The following is a 23,746-nucleotide window of genomic DNA, read 5'->3' as shown; positions in this document are numbered from 1 at the left end:
CGTCTTTAATTCTGCTATAATTACTTAGCAAAACCATATTCCTGATTAAACAGGACTCTCCCTCCACTCTCTGCTTTTACGCTGATATCACTATAAGTTTGTGTCCACACACCTCAAAGCTTCAGTCTTGCTTAACAGTCCAACTGCAACACCCAACCACCTCACATCCCTGCTCTCTGGGATGACTCTGCATCTTGCATTTTACCCTCTGGACCCTAACATCCTCTAGCCCCCTTATTTCTCTCAGCTGTTGATGTCAAGAAGCAGCCAGGGGAAAACCTCCTTCTCTCACAACTAAATCTGTCATCCTACTTGCCTCTAAACTTATACACTCTTCTTTCTTCATGTTTCAATGGATCAATTATTGTCCACACTTCTTTCAAAGGCAAACCCCAACGTGCTTATGCAGGATTGTATCCCTGCCTGCCAACTCAAGGACTTCATTCCTCTGGTTTTCAGTTCTTTCCCCTGCATCAGTCTCCCCACCTTTCCAAATAATTTTCATCAACATAAAATTATGCATAGCTACCATTAATTTTTTTTAAAAAACTGCTCTCTTAATTAGACATCTCTAGCTACTGTTTCATTTCTCTGATGCTCTTTAAAGAAAATCCTTTAAAATTTAACTATACTAGATATTTTACAATCTCCAATTTTCTCTTGAATAAGCATCAATCAGGTTTTTATCTCCATCCTTCTATTGTCTTATGTTGGTCTCTAATGACTCCACGTTGTTAATCCAGTGGTCAGCACACCATTGGAATCTGACTTGACCTCTCAGGAGAATTTGGCACAGGGGGGCACTCTCTTTTTCATGAAAACCTTTCCTTAGTAGATCACTTGACACCACACTTTTGGATTTTCTCCTGCCTCACTTGACTCTCCTTTCAGTCCCCATTGCTGCCCCCTCCTCTGCTTGTTGGCTTCCAAATGTTAGAGTGCTCTGGGAATCAGCCTTCTGTCCTCTTTTCTTCTCTATCTACACTCATCTTTTAAATAATCTTAACCAATCACATGGCTTTTAGTGTCATTTAATAGTATCTATTTTGTATCTCTAGCCCAAACTCTCCACTGAGCATTCAGCTTGCACTTATAACTGCCTATATGACATTTTCACTTGAGTAGCAAATAAGCATCTCAAATACAACACACATATACACTCCACCCCCTCAACAGATTTCTCATCTCATTTATTGGTACATTGTTCATCTAACTGTACAATAGTTCTTGGAGCCTCACATATAAACCATTAGCAAAGTCAGTTAGCTGAACATTAAATGTATCTCTGGTCCAAACACTTGTCAACATCTTCATTACAAGCACCTCATTTCAAACCATCATTACTCTTATAGTGAATGCCACCACAGCGACATTCGACCTGGTCAGAACTCCTGACATCTACAGCTCATTCTCCACACAGAAGTCAGAGCTATCCTTTAAAAATATGTCAGATCACATTACTTCCCCATTTAGAACCCTCCAATGGCTTTCCACCACACTGACAAGGAAATCTGAAGCTCTTCCCATGACCTGCAGTGTCCTACCTGGCCTCACTCTGACTGCGTTTCTAGCATCATGTCCTTCTAGTGACCTCTCACTCACTCAGCGTCACCTCCATGACATCCTTGCACTTTCTCAAACAGGCTGAGACCGTGTCTGCCTTGAGACTTTGCCTCTGCTATTCCTCCTGCCTGGAAGGTTCTTTCACTTGATCTCTGCATGGCTTGCCTCTGTGCCCAATTTAAGCCTCTGCCCAAATGTCACCATCAGTCAGACCTTTACTGAGCACTCCCTTTGAAATAGCACATGCGCATCCTGCTCTTCTCTTCTTACAGCATTTGTCACCAGCTGTCATATTAGTGTGTATTAAGTATTGTGATACTGGGATGCTCCTATAAAGGTGGACATTTAATCCAGAGCCATGAGAGAACTTATCCAATTAGGTGTGAGCAAATAAGAAAGATGGTAAGAGGCCAAGAACTAGCATTAAACCCCAAACCATAAAATTGGAGGTGGGAAATGTGGAGGTGTAGGCCAGTTGCTAATGCTAAAGGGTCCAATGTGGCAACAACAATGGTGCCTTGAGGTAGACAGGCAGCATCTGGGCGGTGAAGAGGTTATCAAGAGTTCTAAAATGCCCGAACACCAAGGCATGACCAAGGTTGCTATGTGACTCGACGAATTGTCTAGATTGCTGTCCCGTCTTGAACCGTGTCAGGTCTGCTGATCTGTTTTGTCATCTACTTACAACACTACTCCTACTTTTCGGCTAGAACTTAATATTTGCCTTTGCGCTTCACCCATCCAAAGCCAGAAGAGGGCCTAGGTTAATGAATAAATTTCTGTGAATCCACACATAAAGCTAAGTTAAGGAGTAATGAGTTTTCCATTAGCTTTCCAATTGTCTCTACCACTAGGCTGGCAAAGCCTCAAAAGCATCTTTCATTCCTTCATCTCATGAGCCACTTTATTGTCAAGTGTTTATGTCTCCATCTTCTCCATTAACTTATAAACTCAACATGAGTAACCTCCCACACCCTGCTGCAGTGGCTGGCTTATTCTTCGGACTTTCTTCTTTAACTGAATACCACTTCAAATACCCTGACTGTGTGATTACCAGCCCTCACAGGGGATCCAGGTAGGTCCTTAGGGGGAAAAATGTACATGTGATTAATGTTAGGTTCTGCCCACTGCGTCAGAGAGATTGCAGTCAGATTTTACCATACCGATTATTTCATCAGAGAGAGTTTAATGCAAAAACTGTTAATCAGGTATCAGAAAACTGAAAAGGTGAATTGGAACAGCAAGGTATCACAGAGGTATGAATTACAGGAAGCAACTAGCACTCCCAGGACCGGGAAACAAAGGGAAGAGACTGAAATTATTCAAACTTAGAAGTTTAGGCGAGAAGGCAGAGTTGGAACTCAGTACTTGAAGGAGTGGCTCTGGTGCTAGGAGATAAGGTTTGTTCTGTGAATATTGGAGAAACCACAAATCAGTCATGAGGCGACGGACTGCTGCCAGCCTCAAGAGCTGGGCTCATCTTGACATGAATGGGAACTGACAGAAAGGGGCAAGTCCCTCCTTCCTGCTCCAGCCTTCCAGTCTCCATCTAGGGATTCATTATAATTATATAATTATTTGTGTATTGTTCATCCTTTTCGTAAGCCTTTGAGTTGCATTACTGTTTGGTCCACCATGAAATCTTTAAGCCTGGCACACAATAAGGATGAATTCCCAAATAAATGAATTAGACCCATTCATTTAACCAACTTTCCTGGGAATGAGAGAATTTGTTGAACATAAGAAAAGACTTTGCTCGAGAAGGTAAGAGTTCTAGGATAAACAACTTCTCCATGATTTTCCTGATGATGCATTAATAGTATGGCTGTAAACAGTGCACTGCCCTGATCATGGTGGATTTATAGATTTCATTTTAACCTAAAGGCAAAATTGTTTCCCTATTTTCTCAATTTTGTTTGAAATCATCCAATGAGCACAAAACTAAATTTTTAAAAATTAAAAAATCCACGAGATCAAAGTATATTATTGTGTGCATGATGTACTTTGAGGACTCACCTTCTAAGACTTATCAATCCCATGAGGGAATTTGCTTTAGGGTAAACTTCCCCGCACTGCTGATGGCAGCCCAGGAGAGCACAGGGGAGACCTCCTAGCCTATTGCTAACACCCCTGTGTTAAAATTTCATCAGAGCCTTCTACCTCTGCCTCTCAAAAGAACTTTTTACTTTTTAGCTTCTTATCTCACCTTCACATTTGTATCTTCATTATAACATTCTGAAATCAGACGGGATACAAAGAGAACAGCATTTCCTCCCTTCTTCCACTGAGCATAGGAAGGATATGTTGGTCCTGAGGGCAGGACCAAGGGCAGAATCAAAGGATACCAGCTAGTGAATCATTTCCATGGGAAGAAGCAGCCTAGCATGTGCACACCATTGTCTATCACCTTCTCCCTTTAAGCCTAATTATACCAAAGGAAAGGGAAATGTTGTGGCCAAGTCACACAGTGCAATTGGGAAAAGTCTTATTCATAGATGATGTAAATACCTAACACAGGAGGACATTGATAAAGTTCAAAATAATGAAAGGAAAAGACAATTTAAAACTAAATGACTCACCTTAAAAAAAATATGTGGTCAGATTTCCAAATGGCCCACTCTGCTTCTACTTCTCTGTTTTTCCCAAATGCCATTTTCCTCAAGTAAGTCAACTCCATGCGATAAGCTTTAAAAAAGAGACCTGTGTTATGTACAAAGGCATTAAACATAATTTGAAATTTAAAGTGTGTTCCAAAGAAATTGCAGCAACTAGATTGTGTTCAACATTTACTGCTGTTATTCAGTCTATTTACATATAGCAATAAAGGATGGTTATGCCATTAAATTACATGACTTTTTCAAAGTTGCTCTTCAGTTATGATAAAATTAAACTTTTGCATCCTATTTATAAACATGGAACGTAGCCAGTACCTGGCTGATACCACTCTGCTATAACCAAGTTTGATTTTCAGTAGTTTCCCCCAGGCTTTGGTCATTTACGGATATTGGCTAACAAACTTGTGTGTTTGTGTGTGTGTGTCTGTAAGCTGTGTTAAAATTATCTTTAAGGAAGGAAGAGGGGGAACCATATAACTCCTTGAAAAATGCAAGAAACGGAACGGCACTGAACAGCTGTGTAAAATACAAATCAGGTTTGAGAAAATCGCAATTTGAAATTAGCCACACGGCAAATGTAGATGGGTGTTCTCAGAAGACAGCACTGGTTTTCCCTAGTTTAAGGGCTTTTTGTTTTTAATATTACAGAATTTATAACTTATAAAAGATCTTAATTCTCAGTGATTTCTAAAGAATTTTTACATCATCTATAAACCTCAAAAAACCTTGAGTCCTTGTTCCAGGATAATGTTGTGTGATGAGAAAGCAGAATTTTATGTATTTGCCCCAAGGTGACTTCTTGTATGGGATGTCTGCCCGTCAATGCTGCACAAATCCACTGGAATAAACAGTAAGTTCTTCTCTCCACTTAGACTATAATCCCATTGGGAGTAATTTCTCTTAACTCCAAATTTCTTTCTTGACCAATTAAAAAGCCCAGAGAGTAAATAGGGATCAATAAAACTAAAATCAAACTGTAACTTGTATTATTTACCAAGATGAGTAAATTTGAGAGAAAACCAGTCCAGCGAATCATGTAGAACTTGTAATGTTACTTCTTTCACTCTTGCGATTTAGCGAATTTACTTCCATATCCACACAGCACATGTTGGAGTGTTGGCAACATTCTGGTGAAATTGCAAAGCGCATATAGCCAACTTGGAAAACTCAGGCCTAAAAGACTGGCTTGGGTTCAGTTAGGAATCTGGAGGTAATCCTCTCTAGAGCAAGTTAGTGGCTTAGCATATAAAAAAGGTAATGTATTGGGGTCCATGATTATCACCAGTGAGATAAAAGTGCATTTTAGTTTATGTCACTCATCGAGGTGATACGAAACAAGAGCACCTGTTTCCAGTTGAAACCCACTGAACTAATTTCTGTTTGCAAAATGAATTGAAAAAGTGAAGAAGGTCTGCAGCAGATTAAAAGACAGAGCCTGCCTGTCCTGCCCGAGGTGGGAGTTGAGTACCATACGTTAAGAAAATGCCAATTAAGAGGAGGAACAGTCTTGTGCTCTGGTGGCAGCCAGAGGGTTGCGGCCAAAATTCCGTCAGTGCCCCAACCTGCAGTCTGTTCCCTGACCAGAAGTGGGACATGATCATGTTGATGGGAACCCTAGGGAAGCCATCCCAAAATTAAGGAAATCCAGGCTCTCAGTCACAGCACCAGTCTTACTGGGAGAGCAGAGCTGAAACACATAAAGGTGCAGACTTTGAACAAAAATGGTGACCAAGTGTCCAGACAGGCAATTTGACCACCGATCTCATCAGGCAGCTGGAATACATTTTATAATAATAAGTGTCTTGCAAATCTCATTACCAAAACCTAACAAAGTACAGAACTATTACAGAAAATTGGCTTCTTATCCTTGAATATTTACAAAGGTCCCATTTTCTCTTACGAGATCTTAATGCAGTTTAAGTGTACCTACTCCTAAACCAAGGTAGAATTTAACAGAAAAATTTATCATTTTAAGCTAATCAAATATTTGTGTAAAGATCAGGAAAACACAAGCATAACAAAAAGTGTTTCTAGCGCTCTACCTAATTAGGTATATCTCAAATACTGTGGTTTTACAAAAAAAAAAAAAGTTTAGTGAACTCTATAGAATCACAATTTAAATTGTGAGGTTTTTATATTCTTTCATTATTACAAAAATTGGTAATCTGGTGTCAAGAATGTTTCTTACTACATCTAAATTCCCTTTAGAGTTTCTACCTACTTGTTACTTAAAAACTGTATTATTGAAACCTTCCCCTATTTTTCTGATGATCCTGTGCTGCTTTATATTTTTTATAAATCTTCAGTGTGGAGATAATCCATTTATATTCCTTGGCTTTAAAAATTCAGGAAAGTATGCTTGACCTTGTGACCTGGGTCTGCAGTTTATAAACATTTATTCACTGTTTTGTTTGTTTCCATTTGTGTTATTGTTCATCTCGTTGCTTCTGGAAACTTCTGTTATTGGGTATAAGGATAAAGTTAAATAACTTGAAAAATTTTGTGTTAGTAACTATTTTTTTCTTTGTTGCTTGGTATGTCAGGCGAAGGTTCACATTTTCAAATGTTTGCATTCCCCATAGCACTTACCATAGCATTGGGTGCTAGAACACATCTCTCCATTCTATCTGCTACTCTCCCCTTCAAACCAGCATCATCTCTCATCTTGATTAATACAGAAGCCTCCAACTGCTCTGTGCAATGTACACATTTCTACGTTCATCTTGCTTGATGATGTGTCATTGCAGACATCTCCTCTGGTATTACTTTAAGAGATGGTCTCAGCTTTGTTTACACATCTCCAGTAAAAGAGAGTTCAGTGTCATACATTTAGCTGCCATTGATTTTTCACTCAAACTTGTTTCAAAAATTTAGTGAAACCTGCCTCCCAGTAATTTTGTGTATTAATTTTAGTTCTTCTGAGTGGAGTTACACAGATTAAAGTTATTTTTACTATTTTATATCTATAAAAACTCTGCTTTCTGGCAACTCTTCAATGTTTTCGTTCTCCTAGATATTGCTGTATGGCCTAGTTTTCAGACCCATTAGCAATTCTTTCTCCTCTTCTAAGCACATTTCACTTGCCAACATCTCAATTAACAAATGACAACTAAAGAGGCAACTTCTGGAATGACAATGTGAGAAGCTCTGGACTTTCTCCCCAGGGAAACAATCATTAAGAGGTGAAAAGTATTAAACAGCACATGCAACTAAGGCCTCTGTAAATTGTCCTATGGGCGCACGGATATATTTATTCAAGAAAATTCACTAAATCTCAGTAAAAAGATAAAGAATTTGTGACATTTAACCCACAGTCCACTCCCTCCCCTCCTCTCCAGCTCAGCACAGTTAAAACTCTCCCCCTAAAAGTGCAGCCCAGAACACAGGACTCCTCCATCTCTAGCTCCCAGTCTAGGGCTGTAGTTCCTCCCTATGAGGGGCAGGCCACCAACATTTATGACACACACCCAGCTCTGCGTTGCAGAAGCTTTACTCTGGGCAAGAGCAGCTGAGAAGCCTGGGGCTCTTTCCTTACTTAGTCCCCTATTATAGGGCAGGACTAGGCCAAGGGTGACAGACCAAGACTAACTGCCTTTGCCCAGCACCCTGCCTCTAAAGCTGAGGTGGTATTCTAAGAGAAGAGGGGAACTGTCCTTCTGGTATTTCCCTGAAGTTTCAGGCTATTTCTATTATCCTGCAATATGATTCATCTGAACCTGCTGAAACAAATTCATTTAGCAGTTAAAATTAAAAACCATCTCTTGTGCTTTAAATGTCTCCTAAATATTTGTTTTTCTAGTTGACACATCATTTTTTGACCTAACCAAGTAAACTTTAAAGGTGCACTTCTCATATTTTTCATGCATATTTAATCAACCTAAGTGATTTTTTCATCTGCTTTATCTCCTCTCCACTCCCAGTGCAAGCATTATTGTTCTGATGCTCACTGTCTCTTATCAGGACAATTAAAATAAACATTTAACTTCTATTTATGAGCTAATCAATAGCAAATATTTTTGCCAAATTAATCTTCCAGAATTCCTCAGAAGTTACTTTCCCACTAAGAAATCTTCAAAGTTTCCTCACTGCCTAAAGGACAAAATCCTTACCCTCACTTTCCCCTCCCTATCATGTTGCCTAAACTTTCTTCTCCAGTCTAATTCCCCACTGCTCAGAGTTATAAAAGATCACTACAAATGAGATTATTTTTATACTGAGGACAGTATCTTAAAGGTTTAAAGAAAAAAAAATCAGTTTAGTTCGACTAACCTGTCTGTGCTAAATATTCATCACCCTATTATTTCAATAGCTAGATAAGAAATTGTCAAAATCATACTGCCATTATAAATAAATACAATATGAATGGAGTTACAATAAGCTAATTTAGTTTTTTAAAAAAGTAAAATTAAAAATAAAACAGCCCTTTGAGCTCATTCAATTTGATTTGCTGTAATTTCAAGGCCTTAATTTTCTTCCTCTTTAACATGAAAGTGTTTGTAATGAAAATTTCAGACATCCTTCAAGCTGTCCATCATTCAAAGTAGTTGTATGATAAAGTAAAGTAATTAATATAATAGTATTATATAATAGCTAGTATATATTGAGTCCTGAAAATATACCAAAGCCTATGATAACTGCTTTATGTGCTGTATCTCATTTAATCCTTTCAACAAATTTATGAGATATTTTGATTTCCATTCATGATATAAAGGGGAAAAAAGCACAGGAAGTTTAAGTAACTTTTCAAACAGTCTAATGAGAAACTCAGGGTCCTGAACAATAGACTATGTTTCTTTGTGAAAGCACCATGCTTAGAAAATCTTCATAAATTATATGTAAGCAATTATTTGTACACAGAATACCACATGTGATATCTACAATGGTCCACGGAAGGGGGAAGATTGTGCTTTATGACTAATAAGGAAAGTGTGTGGTGACATGGAACGTACACAGTCAGAAAAACTTAGGTTTGAAACCCAGTTCTGCCATTTACCAGCCACATGATCTTTGGTTAGTAACTCCAGAGAAATCAGTTACCTTACCTCTCTGAGTCATGTTTCCTTAACCAAAAAATGAGAATAATACTGTTTACAGTATTAGTTTGCTAGAGCTGCCATAATGAAATGCCTCAGACTGAACAGTGGCTTAAACAACAAAAATATTTTTTCTTACAATTCTAGACACCAGAAGTCCAAGATCAAGGTATCAGCAGGTTTGGTTTCTTCTGAGATCTCTTTGCTTGGCTTGCAGATGGCTACCTTCTCATTATGTCTACACATCAGTAAAGCTAGTATAATTTGGGTAGCTATTACCTTTTCCTATCTGTATAAATTGTATATATTTCAGTTGTTGATGTGATAAGAAAAGCTTAACATATGAACAAGCTCTGATTCTTACAAAGACCAGTACTGTTTAAATTCAGCTACTTAAAGTTATCTTTCATTTTGTTAAAGGACTTCTAAGGAAAGAAATAGAAAATAAACATCTTTACAGAAGGTAAGTGCTTAATTCCACATGCACTTCAAATAATAGTGTATCTAGCTCAATAGGACTTTAGAAACTATATGAAACGCACTGATTTTACAAACGAGGAAAGTGAGCCTGACACTGGTAAAGTGACTTGTCCAAGTCACACATAATGTTAGTTCCTGGCAGAGCATGTGCTGATCCCCAGTTCTTTGTTCTTTCCCCTATTCCACATTGTGTACTGTGTTTTTTCCAGGATCAAGGGCTTAACAGTTTCCTGCAGTGATTTGTTTGTTTTAGAATTAACACTTACTTCATGTCTAGAGAGATTCACAAGTAGCTGCCTTCCTAATTGGCTTCTTATTTCAACCTAAGTTCACTTTCATGAAAACTGAATTTTAAAAAATCTGTGACTTCATCTTGTAATTTTTAAATCCTCACAAGTATCTGCTGCAGACAAAAACCTCACCACTCAAATACTATACATTTCCCTAGTTGAAACATACATTAAAATATGTATTAACCTAACAACCAAGATTCATTATATCACAAATGATCTAGTACATGCACATATTTTTCTAATACTATGAGTTCCTCAAGTGTTGCTTGATCAAACAGTAGGTCTCAAATCACTTTCCAAAATGCTTCAAGATCATGTGCATACTTGTCCTAACAGTACTAAACAAAATGAAAAGCAATTCAATTATAATTCTCTGGGGCCACCTTGATCTAAGAAAAACACCTTCAGAGAGCCATGCACTGTAATAACCTTCTTCCAAAGTTCTTCCAATGAGGAATTAACTTAGAAGTAATGTCACCTTTCTGGTGAAGCTATTGATAAGATGCAGTCACACTTCCTCCCTTACAGGCTGTATGTCCAACACAGAGTCCTTGAAATGTGAATTCCAACAGGCCTTGAAATGTGGATGCAAGCATGAAATTTTTATCTAATCTGATTTGGAGAAAGCAGGAGTAACAGGAAGAACAAAGACTTTGGATTTAAAGAGAGTAGTATTCAAAGAGACTCTACTATGTCCCAATTATGGGAACTTATCAGTAAAAATAGAGAGAATGCGACCTACTTGGTTTGTTGTAAAGGTGAAATAAGATAATGTTTAAAAAACATGTAAGCCTAGTGCTTGACATGAAATAGGCATTCTTTCATGGGAGTAATTATTGACAAAATAACGAGAAGAAGGATGATGATGATCCTTTGCTTTCCAAACAGATTGCATTGTGTGGTGGTCCTGAAGGAACTTTTTATCGCTGAAATCAGAAAAACTCAAGCCCCCAACCTGGACCCTTCATTCTCTAAGAAGCTATTTTAAAGAAGTAATGGAATGCAATGTTCGGTCCACATTTCATCTATTCACTCTTGCATCTGAAACTGGCCAAAGAGACTTCAAGTAAGTTCAAGGTGTTTCTTTGCTGGAAGATAGTATTTTGCTCAAAGTGCTCAATAAGAGATCGAGGCCCAGTAGTGTGCAAAACAAAAAGGACAGAAACAAGATTTGATGCCGGGGCACACAGTATGGGGACTGCCCATGACAGACGGCGAAAAACATTCACCTCTTGCAGACTGTAGGTCTTCTCAGGCAGAAGCTGAGAGAGTGGACCATCAACACTGCTGGTTATATAGCATGTCTTTTCTCTGTCCCTCTTGCCCATACAGCACACTAGCTTTTGGGGATCTTTGGGAATCAAAAAACTCAATAGTTGAAAACTGAACCTTACAATGCAATCAAAAGCTTTGCTTAAGCTACATAACATTTTAGAATCTGTTTTTCCCAGCAGCACAAAGAGGATACTATGTAAAATGCCCAGTGGGACAAGGTGGGTGCTGAGTAAATACTTATTAGCAGCATTATCACCACCCACACAGAGCATTTTTGTTAGGATTATGTTAAAAATATCATGAAAGTACTTAACAAAACCTAACATAGTGGGCAAAATTAACTATTTCAATTTTTGTAATAACTTAGTGGTTAAGTCTTAAAAGCTGCTTACTAAAAGTAGGGTTGCTTGCTGAATTAAAAATAACTTTGTGCAATACAAATCTCTAAGTTGCAGAATGAATTTCTTGGAGTGCTGCCATAATGAACATGGCTGAATAAATTGGCTCTGGGGATATCAAGAAGTCTCTCTGAGTGGTATAAGAATCAACTATGTTGATCTAAGTCTTGAAACAGTCATTGTAAATTGATTGTGTGTGTGATCAACTTATTGTGGTGTTATCAAGATGATTTAATGTACACAGAGGAAATGTAACTTCATGGTAATACTGGAATTACTCAGTATGAATTTGTTTACATATACAGCAAATGTTTTTTTCTCTCTGAAGACAGAATTTTAAAACATTAATTTATTATTATGAATAGAAAAAAATTCAATGCCATAAAATTCTAATAAAGTTACCCAATTTGGAATAAATTTTATCTTGAAATTACAAAGGAAGAGGCATTTTTCACACTTGTGAGGAAATGCATGCTTTTATTACTTTCAAAGTAGAGCCAAAAATGAACAGTGGCAGAAAGTAATGATCTAATTATTTGTGTTATTTTTTGCCTCCAAAACCATATCTTACTGAGGTGTTGTTAAGGTTAGTTTGAGGAAAGTCACAGGATGATCTTCTGGAAGAAAGAGGACTGTGTCCTTCGATCCAAGTCAGCCCCTGTCATAGTTGGTCAGCAACAAGTAATTCAGGTCTAACTGAGAAAATACCAAATACCAGGCTACCTCACACAAGAAAAAGCAATCATAAAGCATACAATTGCAAAGAGAAGGTAACAGAGGATTTACAATATGCTGCTTTTTAAAATAGGATCTTACATAAAAGTTCATATTTATATAATTTATTTATACATGTATTTTATATAAATTTATCTATTCTGTAAATTTAATGTATGCTTAAAAAAAGCATTTCATGTGTTTATAGTTGTTCTGTAAATGTTTAAGCATTGTATAAAATTTAATGTATTTACATGTCCTATTAATTTCTACATATCAATATGTACTATTTAAATTTATGTGGGTGCATATGTATATAAATAAACAACGGTATCCCATAGACTTCTGAAGATGTCCCAGCTCTTCTTTTCAGACATTTTTAGTACCTATGCCATTGATATGGACATTTAGATGTAAAGAGAGCAAAGCTTCACACATACATTTGTTTTTTAACTTTTCCTTTTAGAAAGGACCCTTTCTATATTCTAACAGAGTTTCCCACCAAAAGGCCATCAACTATCTCAGACATAAAGCCCACCCATCACCCTTCTCCAGGCTCATTTATGCCTCCTCTGACTTGAAAGGCTGAGAGGGGAAGGATCATAATTAGAAGGTATGTCTGGTTGGCAAAGTGTATTCTCAGACCCTATGTTCAAATGTATTAAAGACAAGCAAGATATGAAAGCAATTCTCTACCTGAAAGAGCTGGGAAATTCGCTCTGGATGATCCTCTTTGCCATCCGACTTGGTGTCAGTGAGAGAGCCCCCCTCTTTCTGCTCATTACTAACTCTTGCTTTGAATGCAAATCACAGTCACCCCCACATAAACTATTAACTCACTAAGTCTTTTTCTCCTCCAGGACACTTGACCTGACAGATTTAAGTGACTAGATTTTGTGAAAAAATGCTTTAAATGAAGGGCAAATTTATCTATAATCCTTAACTGAAAAGTAAATTTTGTGACTAATTCTTCGGTGGTTAATGTCAGCAGTTTCACCTTGAGTGAGAAATGCATCAGACAGCTCAGTTCCTTAGGCCCCACAATTCTTCAGTTCTATTCAGTATAATAGAATAGAATAGGCCTTGTCCATTGCATGGATTTTTCCCAACCTAAAAATGAGATCATTTCTTTTCTTTTCTTTTTTTTTTTTGATCTCTACCATGGCATCTGTCCAATAAATTCTATCTAATTTTAGTCTAAAACTTTCACAGTTTTTTTCTTTTCAGGTAACTTACAAGAACTCACCATTTACTTTTCTGACCTGGCATAATAAATTGATATTGCAATTCCAGCGTAGATATTGATTTATTTCACCTTAGCTGTCCTTTATTTTCATCCTAATTGCTCTGACCACAATTAGATGTGAATGATAGGATACTGACATTCAAAATCACACAGTTGTATGGTCTTAATCCTTTCATACATGATCTGATAGAGTTATAACCAACATTGTATTTTTAAATAAAAGGATAAGATTATAGAAGAATGTGTGGAGGATCACTTTACATATCCTAACTCTGAACTCCTTAAGTGTGGGGCCTATTCCTCTCTGCTTCTGCTTCATAAGGCCCTCAACACAGCTGGTTCTCAGTTAGAGACTGTGGAACTGGTTGAGTTATTTGAAGCTGTGAATCACTTGATTGCTATTATCTATAGTTCTCAACATTTACAATTAATAAAATACATGTACTAAGATATTTGAAAATCATGATGCTGGCTCACATAAAATGAAAGAAGTTTGTAACTGGAAAAAATGGGGGATTCCTTCATCTAGACAAACAAAATACGAACTGGTATCTTAATGTTAACTCAAAGAAGTAAGTAACAGCTGACCACAACAGTTTGTTAGCGGAAAAATAAGGACTAGAAGCCAGGGTTGCTAGTGTACAATCTCCTACAATTTCCACCATCATATTTCTTCCCCCATGCTAGTCTTACTTCCTCACCTGCGCCAAGAGCATTCAATCCCAGTAAGACTTAACAGTGACAATAACAGTAACAACAGATTAATATTTATCAAATACTACTATATACTAGACAACATTTCATGTTTTGCATTTATATATGTCCTCATGTAATCATATAATAAGCACAAGTGAGGCACATTTATCCAATTTTACTGATGAGGAAACTCAGGCTGAAAAAGGTTAAGAAATTTACTCAAGGTCACACACCAAGAAAATGCCAGTTAACTGTGTTTAGGGAACAATCTGTGTCTCTCATCATTTTATTATCATTGCCATTCCTTTCTAATGAAAACATTTTTTATTTTTCATCTGCAGTAGCTAATATACCGTCTATAAGACTGTATCTTAATTACTTCTCAAGAATTATATTATTTCAATCAGCAAATAATATCTTGATTCCCTTGGAATCATTTCCAAATTCAAAGGACAGAAAATTTAAAATCATAAACCAACTTTGTTAAGAGAAATTTTTCACTTTAACATATTATTTGCTTGCCCCAAAGAATTCAGTATTGTGCCACAAAAGGTATTTGCATACTAGAAACAAAGATACAAACTGTTTCAGAGAGCACTGATGCCTGTTTTATTATATTTGATCCTGAAACAAAAATTAGTTCTCCTAAAAGTCATAACAATGACAATAATAACTAACAGTAATGCTAATCTCATTTCCTTGGGAATGCCATTCAGTAGAGCAAGATTCATTTTCTTGTGGCTATGAATTCACATTTATTTTAAGACACAAATAAATCAAGCCACAAAATAGTCAGAGGCAGAAGACTGTGGCAACTCCTCCAAGTTAGTGGGGGATAAGCCTCAGGATTACCACTTGATGCTTAAGGTAATTAGTGAGTGAATATTACGAGCTGTAGACTAGAGTCTGGACATAAAAATTTTAAAAGATGGTGATCCTTGAACTGATATTGACTTGCACCACTTAATAAAGGCTGCTTATTTTGTGCTACCGGACACTTTCTTGAATCATTCAATTTTACTCTATCTTTGCCTAGACTGGTTATAAGCAAATGTGGTTGTCACCTTTAAAATTTGGACTTTTACACTGACAGCTTATATTAAAAAGTACTATCTTATGAAGCTTTCTAAAATTGCTCATAAATATTCATTTGCATACATTAAGTAAAAATATATCCTGCTAATTGCTCATGACAAAAAGTGCCTCAGAAAACAAAGGGGACTGGAGACATTTAGACAAAAACAACCATATACCCTCAGCTTTCAAATGTAGTTTAGAGGTCACTGAGTCCAATCCCTATCTGGTAACTGATCCCTTCCATACTAACACTATTTGAGTATTTCTGGCTAGGAGGAGTCACCTGGTTCCTTTAATTCTTCATTAGCCCTAATTATTAGAAAGTTCTTCCTCATTATTGTTGAGAATCCTTAGGAAAATCCTCTTCATTAGGCATGAGATAATCTGGTAGCAAGTAACAGTTTTCTGTTCTCATGGCACCAGACCATTATTACCTATAAGTTTTAAACAAGTCACAAAGATGTATGTGCCCCTCCTCAGTGTGTAGGCTACACACAGAAAAGTAGAGAGAGGAAGGCAGATGTCTGAAAATCTCATGCTTTCGATGAGGCCCCTTTATTCAGATTTCATATGTGCTTTACTTTTAACTTCAACATCTCAAATGGTGAATGGGAGCAGGGCTTATTAGATGTGCTACATGGGCCCAACTCTGCCCAGATTTACTATTTTAAATAGTAAATCATGGGCGTATAGGCTTCAGCGCCTTCCACTCCCATCCCTTCTGGAATGACTGATTTACCAATCCTGGCAAAGGTCAAGCTGTAGTTGATGGCCACCTAGTAGGCCATCTATCTATCCCTTGAGCGGTGCTAGCTCTGGGGCCCAGGGCGGGTTAGTTAATTGAAAAGTGCCACCTTTATGCAGTGAACACAGTAAGAGTATTTAATAACTATTTTTGCCAGGCACAGATTTTACATAAACAAGAGCAATATAATGGCCTGGCTAATCTCTACTTTTTGGTGCCTTGATATTTCTATTACAATTAAAATAATAGAAACAGTGCCTTTTGACCAAGCTCATTAAATATGTGCACTTCTTTATATCTCAATTATGTCTCAAAAAATGTTGCCAGTTTGATTGGCAGAAAAAATAATATTCCATCAATTTTCTTTTTCTTTTTTTGATTAACAAGAAAAATTGAGCATTTTATGTTTATTGGCCATTAAATTTTCCTGATCTATGCACTGCCTGTTTAGATAATTTAGGAAGAATAAAGGTTTAGTGTGAGCAGGGAACTGAGCCAAGCTGTTAAAATTCTTTGTTATTTGATAAAAGTTAGATTTGAGGCTTAGCCAGTGTGGCTAAGACCACAAGCTTGGTAAAGTTAAAGGATCTGGACACAGGGCTCATGCTTGACACAGCCTAGGTCAGGATCATTGTCTTTTTAATTAAAATATTGTAAGTACTATCTCAGCAAAGATTTACCTACCATAAATGGAAAGAATTCACCCAGGATGAAAGTCTAGGTTCTGAGGAATTTAAATAGTAAATCATGGGCCTGTAGTATTTTTGGCTGACCTGTGAGAGGAGGCAAACATCTCCTGATCTTCGGCTAGAGTAGTACATATCTCTTATGTCTGAGAAGATACAATTATTCTGCAATGTTCTTCCCAACATTCCTCCATAGTGTTTCCTCTGCTACATTTTTCAGATTGTATCCTACAGAATATTAATTTCAATAGATGTCCAAAGGAAAAGGGGATGGACCTTTGGTGTGGTCAGCAAAGTCTGAAATACTATAAACTGGATTCTGCCCTCAAAGAAAGACTTGTAAGCTGTGTGTAAGTTTGGCAAATTCAGAACTTCTCTGCCATCAGTTTCCTCATTTGGACAATGAGGATAATATTGGCACTCATCCATCCATAGAGAAGTAGTAGGAAACAAGTTAACTCAGGCAAGGTAATTAGAACAGTGCCTGACACAGGTTAGGCACTCAAAACATGGTTATTTTCATGGTTGTTACATCAGCATGTAAAGATTTTGAAAAACTGCAGTAAATCAATCTATTTGACTTTGTCCAGCCAGTTTTCTTCCAATAATCTGCCACCAAAACAATTACTTTTTCACCCAACATCTTGCACTTTAAAAAATACTATATGATTTAGCTCCTCTTACCTAATGCCAGAATCAGCAAATAGGACAGAAGCAGTAACAGGATGACAGAATGACCATGCTTCAGGTTGCTAAAAGAATTAAGTTGTTTTCTTACTTCAAGTTTTCCTGCAAGCCCGTACTGGGTCTCATCAGAAATACTTAATTCATCCCACCCAAATACAATGTCAAACATAATTACTTCCATCTGCTTCGAGGTAGTAGAAGGGGAAAAAAATCTCTTTCTTATCTTCTATATTCCTCTTATTATACCAAGAGACAATTTTTCTATGCACACTTTTGAATAACAAATCAACCTGCTGGAAGATTTCAAGGAGAGGAAGTCAATATTTTCCTTTTGTCATCCTCTCTATGATAAATAAAGCACAGATTTCTATTATCCAAATGTAGAGTCCAACTTCCCTTATATTTAGGATTAGGATAAAATTAAACCTAATGTGTATTTACTGGATATTACTAAACTACTTTGTGGGAATTCTCGTGTAAGATACAGAATCGGCTTCCCTAGTGCTATGACTGATGTGACTTACCAGTGTTACTTTAATAAAGAGCAAACAAGGTTCCTTAGTAAAAAGAAGAGTATCTCAGAAACCCCTCCAAAGGAGCAGCCTGCGAAAGTCTAGAGCTTTCTGTCTAATAAAGCCAGTCTGATATCTAGAAGCCTCCCCACCTCTCACCAAAATGGAGATTATTAGATTCTTGGCACTTTGAGACAACCTCGTTACCCAGTATAGATAAACAGGAAAACCACGTTTTGTACTTTATCAGAAAACACATGAAATGTAAATTAATTTAACGAAGGATTTTAATTTATTCACACTATAAAATACCTGCCAAGTGAACTCTTTAATCTGAATATTTAACAGTAATTAAAGATTCAAGTTGCATTAAGCACTGCAGCCCAGGATGCTATATGCTTAACAGCCCTTAATATTCCTCAAAGATAAAGATGCCCTGGTTATAACACCGATGATTGTCTACTTCCAAAACATGAATTGGATTAGTATAAATTTGAAGGTAGAGAATGTGTACCACTTTGACAGTTGAATAATCACACTTGCTTCAGGGAAAAGGCCGTGTTTTCTGTACAGGCTACCCATCTGTCATTTCTACTTTCTTAATACTCGGGATTCTATTTCCACTTCTGCATGCTGACACTTCCTTTTTCCACCTCTGCAGGCCTGAGTTCAGGCACTACTCAGGGGTCACCTCACTCACTGCGGCAGACTAACTGGCCTCTGTTCTTCCATCTACCCTCCTCTCCCACCATCCCTTCAGTCCAGTTTTTCCAGGGCTCCCAGAATGAGCTTTCAAAAGCACAACAAACTGCCTTAAATTCCTCAGTGTTTCCCCAATACATTTTGAGTAAAATTCAAACTGCTTATTTGCCATACAAGTGGTCCTTCGTGACCACCTGTCCCCTTTCTATCTCCAAGCCTCATGTCTCAGCAGGTTCCTCTAACATCTCCTGGAATGTTCTCCCTCCTACTTCTTCCTCCTCCTTACCCTTCAGGATTCAGATCAGATCACCTCCCCTAGAATGATCTCTCATACACACACTCACACACACCCGCAGTCACTCTAGGTTGGGTACCCTTCCTTGAGATCCCTTAGTGCCACGTACCAATGTGAATATTGGTAATTATTATTGTGCATTGCAATCCCCTCTTCCTCCCTTCTTTGCCTACTTCCTTCCTTGCCTTTTGCCTTTCCTATTAGATTATCAGTTTGCACAATGGATTATATTAGATTGGAGACCATATATTTTGAGCCCTAACTCTGGGAACAGATTTAGGTAGCAATGGTTTCCTACATGAAGTAATGAGTATCGTGAATACTGATTCAGTCAATATTTGCTCATCACTTTTGTGACTGTGATGTAGAGTATTTTTAAGTAAATAAATAAAAGTAAATAAATAATAGACAATAGGCAAGAAATAAACCAGCCTTTAAATGAGTAAGTCTTTTTTTCCATTAAAACTATTCAGTTACACGGCCCTCCAAAAAACTGAAATAGGTTATGTGTGCTATGAGCCAAAATACCTGTAAAATACAACTTGCCTCTCTCAGGTATTATGTATAATCTTCTATCTCTTCTGAGGATTAAATATGGACTGCCTCAGCACTGCATTACTGGTAGCTGTTGAAGTCATATAAAAAGGGCATGCACTTCTTTCACTACAAGATCCTCGTGAATCCCCACAAGGTACTGTTGAGAAATCAAGGTTTGTGGGCTTCTAATATTTCCAGTGTTTACTAAGCCACATTGTTGGAAAATTTTTCAGAGATGACTCTCCTGGAGATTGATACCACCATCTGCACTCCAGATCTTATCCCCCAGAAGTTCTGTGATTTAATATTTTTTTATTTGTGGCAGTGGCCCAAATATTAAAATTTCAGTATTATAATCACAGTAGAGGGGACAATAAAAAAATATTATTCTCATGGTGGCAGTACTGATGTCTATCAGAGAAGAAAGACAGCATATGGCTCATGTCAAATAAATCAGCAACTGATTCACTAAAATTTGGAATAGATTAACAAAAAGAAAAAAATGATGACGATCAGAACAAACAAAAGACAAAAGAAAGGAGATGGGATATATTCCTAGGTGTTAGTGGAGGAAAGTGTTAATGCTTACTAAAATGAGAACCTCCTTTGAGCATGAGGACCTTTTCTTTTTGACCCTTTTAACCCAAATACCCAGAAAATTCTTGGCACATAGTCAGCACTCAAAACATGTTTGATGAGTAAATCAATGCGTGAAGAAATGTAAACATGATTATATTGAGTAACTAAAATGTGGACTGGATAATAAAAGAGAAATATAAAGCCTATGTTTTTATAGGTTATATTAAATTTTGCTGAGGAGAAACAATAGGTCTGAGAGAGTCCTCAAATTTGACTGTTTCTTAAAATGGTCACCTAAGACTACTCACTGTAAGAATTATTTCAGAGTTTCATTTATGAACATTTTTTTACACCATGACAAGCTGAATTTCCTCCACTTCTCTGGAAACGCTTTTTACCTGGAAGCAAAAGGCAGAGGAGAATCTTCAGAAGTCTAACCCACATGCCTTCGCAGAGCTGAGCTGAGGTCAAGGGCAGAATCATGGCCCTACTTGTACTAATTGCTGGCTGGGAGCCCCAGTAGCATCTTCTCTAACACAGAGCCACCCAAATCAAGTGTGGAAGGGATGGCCATGGAAAGAGAGTTATGTTCCACCTCCCCATGTCCCACAGACACTCCGAACATTGCACAGACTTCAAGTACCAGTTTGGGCATGTGGACAAGAGCACTTGTAAAGCACAAGGCTTTGGGGTCAAATTGTTTTAGATTTGCATCTAAATATACACCAGGCCAACTGTGGAACCTTACACAAGCAACTTAAACCCTTAGAATCTCAGTATTTACTTAGATAAAATGGAGGAGATGCTAACATCTATCTCAAATTATTGAAAAGTTTGTATAAATATTTAGCGGGAATTCTTTAGTACAGAACTCCTAACACAAAACAGGTGCCCATTAATTTTTACTACTGTTAATTAAATGATCTCAACTTTCTTGTAAAAGGGATGAAGTGATAAAGAGAAGATAAAAAAACCTTCGTTAGTTTTCTGTTGCTGCATAATAAATTACTCTCTGTCTCTATGTCCAATTGTCTCCTTTTCATAAAGACATAAGCTATACTGGATTAGGGATACTCTCAAATTAACTTCACTAATTGTATCTGGAATAATCCTATTTCCACATAAGGTCATATTTCCCATTAATGTGAATTAGTGACATTTTGCCATGTAAATTTTGATTTCCTGTTCAGAAAGGCTGCAGTAGGCAGTGTGTACCCATCTATCAAAAAAGAAATGTAATAATAATAATCACTACCATTTATAAAGTACTAGCTATGTACCAGGAACTGAGATAAGCACTTTCTATGCATTGTTTCACAATCCTCATAACAGCCCTGGGATCTAGGCTTGATTACATCTCCATTTTACAGAAATTTAGAGATTAGATGACTTGTCCAAAGTCACACTGCTAGCAAATGAAAGAGATGGGACACAAAGGCAGACTTTCTGACCCCTGAGTTTAAGAGATTAACCACCACCCTGCTGCCACTCAGTACACCACAGGGAATTAGATAAAAGTCCATGGATGGATGTCAGGACTTCTTGACTGTAAACATCATTTGTGTTTACACAATACCCTGCTATGTAGTTCATGCTCCATAAGTATGAGATAAAAAATTATTTTATTGAATAATGCATTATCCCAAATTGGTATATAATTTGCATTATAATCTTGTTTGTATTATTAATTTCCTTTCTTTTTTCACAGATAATCCAAAGGTACACTGAGGGAAGAAATGAGGACAAAATTTAAAAATTCAGTTTATTGAACTTCTCGGCCCTCTTTTGAGTTCACGAAGGAAGGAGGGAGTCTGTAGGTCTGGAAATAATTAATTGTACTAATTTTGTTGCAAGTTTAGATTGTTTCCTCTGGTTGGAAACTTAAAAACCATCTAGTTCAACCACCCAGGAAATAGGTCAACCACTGCTATTTTGAAAAAAGAAGCTGAAGTGGAATATCTGAGATGGAAACCTCAGCTGCCAATTTGCCTGGCTCTTCAAGTTGAATTTCGATGGTGTGGCCATCGTGCTAGAGTGGTGAGCATAGGTACCTTCCAAATTAAATTGAGAGTCACTTGTATAAGAGGCATCATTTCAAGTCAGAACGGTTCCCAGTGTCCTCCTTATGAAAAGAATAAGGTACCTCCATTTATAATGTCATCCCTCTTCCTATCTTGAAAGCAAGAATGGATTTCCTGGTATATGCCATTTTGAAGCTTGTGATAAGCTTAATTTGAGGCTTCTGCTCACAACATTCCAAATGCATTTCAGTTATTGCTCTCCAATAAAATCCATTTTTTCATTCCCTGATAAATAACTGCTTTAGGCACCAGAAACAAACAATAGGTGGTTCTTGAGCTCTATCAGTCAAAAATATTCTAGGGGAAAGACTAAGAATGGGTCTGGATTCAGAGGTGACATCCAACTGAGCAAGGCACTGCCCAATGTGGATAAATCAAAAGCAGAAACAAAGTCTTTGGTTTCTTCTATGATAACTCAGAAAGGTATGAAAGTATGGACATACCCAATCTCAGTTAAAAAGAACGCCATTTTAAAAAAGAATGCACTTCAAGTTAATGATCTATTTAAAATGGGAGGATAATAAGGAAAATCAAAAATGCCTCATGACTTATTTCTTTAAGAATCACTGCATTTCTTTAAGATAGTTTGAAGTGAGCAAAATGAAAGATCATTAATAGCTGTGTTACAGAAATGGACAGGAGTATGCTACAAATTATGTTAATCTCTTTATTAAACTAGAAGCAATTGCATAAATTAATTCCCAAGTGACTTAATAGACTGATGGTGAAATGCCAGGGATTAAGAATGAAAAAATTAACCAAATAACCATGCTAAATCCCCCTTCCTCCACAGTCATCCTCACTCTAGTCAATCTTCACAGAAAGAAACATCTTCTTTCCTCAACTGTCAAGTTTGCCATTTTCCTTCTCAGAACACCCCTGTATGTCTTATTATTCTACACAGCAGAGCTGCAGATTAAGATCACTCCTCCAATTTAGCCAGGGTCTCTCTCCCTCAGGTTTGTGTCTGCACCGGTTAATTTCCTATTCAAGCACTGGAAATTCAGCTGAAAAAATGATATGTGCAGTTTAAATAAAGAACTAAAAGTCCTAAAGAAATGTTGGTTCATCAATGTGATTACTTAGAGATGTTACTGTACAGCCTCCAAGATACAGTTTTGAGCTTGGAGTTGATTTGGGACAGGCAGAGTTCAGATTTATCTAGAAGTTTTTATCTATGTGTGTCCTTTAAATATAACCAGGTTCCTGACAGCAGGTATGGACTATACTAACTTGTCTACTTGCTCACAGTAGTGGGCTCTAATATTGCCCAGAAATGTCCTGCCTCAGAGGAGGAGGTTGCTCTGCTCTGCATCCTCACCACTCCTGCCCATTCCCGAGGCCTGGTGCTGGTCCCCTCAGAGGTCAGTTGCAGCTCCTCATTTCCTTTCCTGTTTAATTCTGTAAGAGCGAGCCTTGCTGCTTACCTTAGAACAGCTCCCCATCTTCCCAAGAAGACAGAACATTGATAGAATATGGATGTGACCTATAAGGATATTTATTTATTGTTCTTTACCCAGAGTGGGTTCCTC

General features: G+C 37.3%; 1 long non-coding RNA gene across 1 annotated transcript in view; it reads right to left on the bottom strand.

Annotated features, from left to right (window-relative positions):
• The window catches only part of LOC140691625 (uncharacterized), a 40,728-nt gene that overhangs the window by 1,830 nt on the left and 15,152 nt on the right, over nt 1–23,746 (bottom strand). Inside the window, exon 2 of the long non-coding RNA XR_012067373.1 lies at nt 4,143–4,248. This is a non-coding gene — a long non-coding RNA (uncharacterized lncRNA). The remainder of the gene's footprint in view (nt 1–4,142; nt 4,249–23,746) is intronic.

The sequence above is a fragment of the Vicugna pacos genome, chromosome 36, assembly GCF_048564905.1.
Source record: "Vicugna pacos chromosome 36, VicPac4, whole genome shotgun sequence".
Lineage (NCBI taxonomy): Eukaryota > Metazoa > Chordata > Mammalia > Artiodactyla > Camelidae > Vicugna > Vicugna pacos.
This window is presented reverse-complemented; position numbering and strand designations above follow the sequence as displayed.